Below are 5,794 nucleotides of genomic sequence, written 5' to 3' on the forward strand. Positions count from 1 at the left end.
GGCAAAGATACCCGACTGCGTTTTAAACAGAAACCAAATAAAAATCTCAATGGAATGGTTCGAATGCACTAAAAATATATTTTTTAAATCACGTAGATAGTTTTCAAAAAAGGAAAAAAATCGTAAATTGGCTTTTAAAGGACCCGAGAGAAGAGGGGCAGGTTGGGAGCTGGCCCGGTGGACCGCGAGGGCTGGGCCCCTAGGGCTGCGGGAAGAGGGGGGTTTCCAGCTGGCTGCCCCCTTATACTTACATGGACTGGAAGGCCCTGACCATGACCTTCACTAGACTGAGTGCGTCCTTCTAGGGCAACTTAACCACTGTTCTGTTCGACTATCTCTGAACCTCCAGCACCTAAGGGAACTGGCCGGCAACAGATCCTTAATTACTCTTTTAAGACAGTATAAACATTGTGAGGCTACAGAACATTCTGATAAATCGAGCAATTAGGAGGAATGGGAAGTAGTTAAAAAAAAGATTATTTCTACCAGCTATTAGAACACATTATAAAATACAATTTAAGAAATATGGTGTTGGTAATAAAAACGAGAAAGTAAAATTTCTGAACCAACAAAAATCTTTAAAAAGATTCAATTTTTAGGATTTAACAGTTGACAAAGCAATTGTCACAACATATAGGGAAGGGCATCAAAGGTGGTATGATAACTGGATGAAAATGACATCACTTTACAGCCATGCCTTGTGCTGGACAGGCTACTGACGACTGACCAGGACAGTCCATTTCTAAAAGTTTTAAGACTTTTAGTCTCACCCTAGGCTCATGTTGGCTTATGCCTATTCCTTCTTCTCAAGGAAGTCACACGTCAACCTTAAAACCCAGGAAGCTCCAACGAGCCGCGTCAGCCCCTCCGTGGACCTGACTGCCTGCCACGCAAATACTACCCAGACTCAGAGGTCAGCTGCGTCGGTCGGAACTCGGAAGTTATTTTGTCCCATGGCTTTTCAATGAAGGTTGACTTATGGTGTAAAGGAAGACTTAAAAAAGATGCCATCTGCTCAAGTTCACAAAGTAAATTAGCAATTAAAATTTCAACTTATAATAATCTCATATCTGATGATATGGTAGGACATGTGGTGGCATTTGGGCACGTGTCGCAGCAATAAATCATTGTTGAAAGCAAATACCTGGGTGTCACTATACTAAATGCCATGTACAGTGGGGATACAAAAATGAACAGCACCGTCATGTCCTCTCAGGAGGTGACAACTTAGGGAGACAGGTACAGACATGAAAAGAGAAATCATGCTTAAACGTGCTGGAAGATCAGCCACAGGGAGGGGCGTGGTGAGTGCTGGGCTGAGCGCCCAGGTGACGCCTGGCATGGAAGTCAGAGCGAGGGCGAGGCCATGCTCCCGCTGGGTCTCGGTGACAGACGGTGACAGAAGTGCTGCCACCAGAGCGGAGGACGGAAGGCGAGGGTGAAGGGAGGCGGAAGGAAAGGCAGTGGTGAGACCGGGCGTGGAGTGACGTCTCACACGGGACCTGTCTCGTAAGAGAGCGCCCGCTCACGGAGCGCCCGGTCTGGCTCCAAACAAGATCCGACTGATTGGGTGTTTCTTGGGCTCCTGCTGGGAACGTCCCCCCGCACCCCCCACCCTGCGTGCTGCAGTCACCAGTGCCCCTGAGAACAGGACTTCAGTGCTGCCTCCAGGGGTCGGGAAGTTTGAGATGTAAGAGGCCGGTCCGGCCCACACACAGGTAGCCCAAGTCTCCACGAAGCTCCGGTGCTGTCGGGCGTGGAACCGCCGCGCTGGCGAGGCTGCCTCGTGTCGCGAGGGTGGAGCGTGTAACTCAGCCGCTATTCCAAACCCGTGAGAACACAGGGCATCCCACGCGGTCAGACGTACAATGGCCCCAGCGAAGTCAGCAGCGAGTGCTTAGAACACATCTTAATCGCTAACCAAAGGCGACGATTTTTGACCAGAGGAAATGCTCAAACATCCAACTGGGCTTTGACTCAGAAAGTTCCCAGACAGACGCGCCACAGCAAAACGAAGGGATCCTGGCTGCTGAAAACCTCCCATCGCGGAGTCACACGCCATGCAAACAATTCCTTGGAATTCACCACACCGACACCCTCCAGGGGCAGTCGGGAAGGATAAAACGGAAAGCTGTTTCCTTTTCAGTCTGAGCAAACAATTTTACTGAAATAGATACAATTATCTGAAACAGGGACGGGCCTGAAAATCATTAGGAAGCAGCGAGAAGGCGGCTGGAGCACCAGAGGCCAGGAACGAGGAGGCAGGGAAAACCGAGGACCCCCCCGGCCCCCCGCACCCCGGCGATGCTCCCAGAGCGAGTCTACCGGGGTGCGAGGCGCTGCTGGGGCTTTCCTACACAACGGCAGGAGCTATACAACCAGAAACCCACGTGACACATCAGGTGGCTCTCAGACACGCCGTTATTCTTCAAGGGCCTGAAGGTGAGAGACACTGTCACACGTTCACAGCCCTTCCGAGTGCCAACAGCACCCTACTCCAATCTGGGCAAGACAGGCCAGGGCTCAGCCTTCTAGCATAAGGCTCTCAGGAAACCTCGGCAGCACACGAAGGGAGGGAGCCTCTCAACTCGGGGGACCAAAGGGCAGGCCAAGATGCTTAAAGAACCCCTTCTATTGAAGTATAACACACGTCAGCAAGTTTAGAGAGAACCGTGCAATGACGAACACCCAGACACTGAACGTACCCACACGAGCAGCAACCAGAGCAGGCCAGAGACCACCCCAGGCCCCCAGACGCCCTTCCTGTCGCCCAGTTCCTTGCCAGGGGTCCCCAACAGCACTGGCAAGTCCTCCCTGTTTCCCCACTTTATATAAATTGAATCCTCCGGCAGGTGTTTGTTTCTGGCTTTTGTTCAGCACGTTCGTGAGGTTTGCCTACACCGCAGAGAGCTGAACTAGATGATTTTAAAAGCATCTTCCAATTCTAACGAGCCACTATTTAAAAAACACTGTGCCATCCTGACACGCTGCTGATGAGAGTGTATACTCAACAGGGTTTTGGCGACATTCACATACATACTCTCAGCCCCTTCTGAGGAATTTACCCGACAGATATACTAGCGTGTGTGTGTGTGTACACACCTACAGCCAGGTACCCACTGCAGGACTGTTTACGATGACAGACTGGAAACCAAATCCTTCAACAGGAGCCTGATTAGATACATTATGACGTATCCAGACCAAGGGACACGATGCAGGGAAGGGGACAAGCCGGGGGAGGAGTAATCGGAGTGCGTCTATACTGACCAGTATGGGAAGACGTCTGCCATGTAGTCTTAGGCAGGAAAAAGAAAGCAAGTCACAGAACCGACTTCTCACTGCTGCCCCTTTTGCGTACAGACGAGTAACGCGCGTAAGTATATGCACAGCAAATAAACCTCCAAGGGAACAATTTACACCCCTAACAGCAGGTAGCTCTGAGGACTGAGAAAGCAACTTCTTACTTCAAACAATTCTACACAGTTTCATTTTTAAAAAAAGTAATATATAATTATTGTTACATTTCTTTTCATACAACGCAGTAATTACAGAGAGTGAATAGTAAAAGCCCTCATTTCCACCACTACCACCTCGAAGACCTCTCTCCCCATCCACAGCCAACTGGGAGACACTCCTGGAACCCTTGCCGCTCCCGGCAAGTGACACACACGCACGCAGGTCCCCTCCACCTTACAAAGGAGATCAGACTGCACACATTTTGCAACTTGCTCTTCTCACTTTACAATAAACTACGGACACGTTCCTGTATTGGTGTCTACAGATACATGTCGTTTTATTTTAACGCCATCTTTTTAACACCTGCCTAATACTCCGCAGTACGGACGCAGGAGCCTCCTCTCAGCAAGCAGCCCTGCACACACCTCTGTGGACACGTGCCAACATTTCCGCAGGACGAACTCCCAGGAGGGCCAGGGCCAAGGACGTAAGTGTTTAAAATTTTAACGGGTGCTGACAAGTGACCTTTTTCAATGGCTGTATCTAGTCCCACCACAGCACACGAAAGCGCCAATGTCCACACACGCCGCCTTTGGTTGGTTTTCACAAGAAGCACTTATTTTATAACAACGAAAGCTTTAAAAAGGAGTTGAAACCCAAAGACCTAGCAAAAAAAAAAAAATCCAGCTTTAATTTTAACCTAAAAGCTGGTCCCTCAAGAGCCAGATTTACTTAGAAAGCCCGCGCTCCCTCTGTAAAGAACGCTGGCCTTGGACATTTTGATCAGTCAACTCGCCCTGGCTGCTGGCGGCCAAGGTCTGTGTTTAAAATCAGGCTAGAGATGTGAAGCCTGTGCTGCCAGGACTCATGTTTGTCTACACACGGAGACTTCCATTTCAAATTACTCGGTGGCAGGCTGTGGCTCCCACCTTCTAGGAAAGGCCACGCTCTTGTGAGGGCGAGCACGTGAAGCCCAGACAACCAGGGCTTCTGTTAGGGGATGGGGGTAGATTTTTAAGTCAGGAAGGCCTTTGCAGCCTCTCATTTTAAAGTTGGGGACATTAGGATCTTAAGGTGTAAATAAATAAAATGAAGAGCTAGAGATTTGGAATGAGATGGATGGACATTCGAGCTGAATCTGGTACTTGTCAGTTAAGCCGCTTTTGATTAAATGACTTAATTTTCCTCAATACCAGCTCATCATTAAAACAGGGAGAACAGTAGTCTCTGCCTCGCAGGCCTGTGTGGGGATTAAGTGAAATCGCGCAGGAAAGGGAAGGGAGATTAGCTGAGAACCTGTCCCGTCTGTAAGATCCCCCAGGAAGTGTACGCAGAGCCGGACGCAGACAGGCCGACCACTGGAAGAAAAAGGCGCAGGTCCAAACACTAGAGAGTCTATGCGGAACACTTGCCAGCTCTGTCCAAACCACTGACAGGTGGCCATGGTTGTCAGTGCTTCTCCTAATGTCCCACTCTCCTGGAAACAAGGAATAATGGCCTCCCTTGTCCCCCTGTGGTTGGGTGAAGCCATGTGACCATTCTGACCAATGACTCGTGAGCAGAAGCAAGTGAGGCTGAAGCACTTAATTGCTGGAATGAGACCCTCCAGGGGTCTCTCCCCCTCTGCACTTAGCATCATTCAAGGGGGCTCTGTCAGCTGGGTCCCTGAGTGAGGACAATGCAGAGCAGAGTCCCTAGGACAAATACCATGGATGAGAAAGAAATCTTGGCTCTTTTCGGCCACTGAAATTTTAACCCGGCCTAACCTGAGTGATATACTGTGGCCATCAGGAGAAATATTTAGGTAAATACGTGATTAATAATTAAGGCTGTGGTGGAAAAAACTGTCTAGAAAGGAACTTTGTTCCCTTTATGTGGCCTCAAGAATGAGAACCTATCAGGTTCTCCACAGTAGGACCTAAGGAAGTTGTAGGAGTCTGCGGGTCTGACACCCACACCGCACAAACAGCTTCCTGTCCGCTGACTGACCGGTCTGCGTTTACTCCTGCGGCACGCACCGCCCGGGCGCAGAGGAGACCGGCTGTCCCCCAGTTTCTCAGCGGAGCGATACACACGCGCCAGACAGGGACCGGCGGCCAGGTGAGACGCGCATGAGGTCGGAGGAAGCAGGGCCCCCTGGGCTGATGAGGAGGGGGCAGGAGGGCCCCTGAGCACTCCCCTCTCCCGACCCCCAGGGGCGCCACTCCCCAGCAAGATCACATTACCATTACACAAAAGCCGCGATTTCCCAGCGCAGCCCGTGGCAGCGAGGAACTTCTCACCGGCGCGGGAAGAAACCGAAGAAACAAAACCAACAACAAAAAACCAAACCATAAAA

General features: G+C 50.3%; 1 protein-coding gene across 1 annotated transcript in view; it reads right to left on the minus strand.

Moving 5' to 3' along the window:
* ARHGAP35 (Rho GTPase activating protein 35) overlaps positions 1–5,794 on the minus strand; it is a 63,236-nt gene that overhangs the window by 23,769 nt on the left and 33,673 nt on the right. The window lies entirely within an intron of this gene.

The sequence above is a fragment of the Pteropus vampyrus genome, unplaced genomic scaffold (assembly GCF_000151845.1).
Source record: "Pteropus vampyrus isolate Shadow unplaced genomic scaffold, Pvam_2.0 Scaffold138, whole genome shotgun sequence".
NCBI classification, from domain to species: domain Eukaryota; kingdom Metazoa; phylum Chordata; class Mammalia; order Chiroptera; family Pteropodidae; genus Pteropus; species Pteropus vampyrus.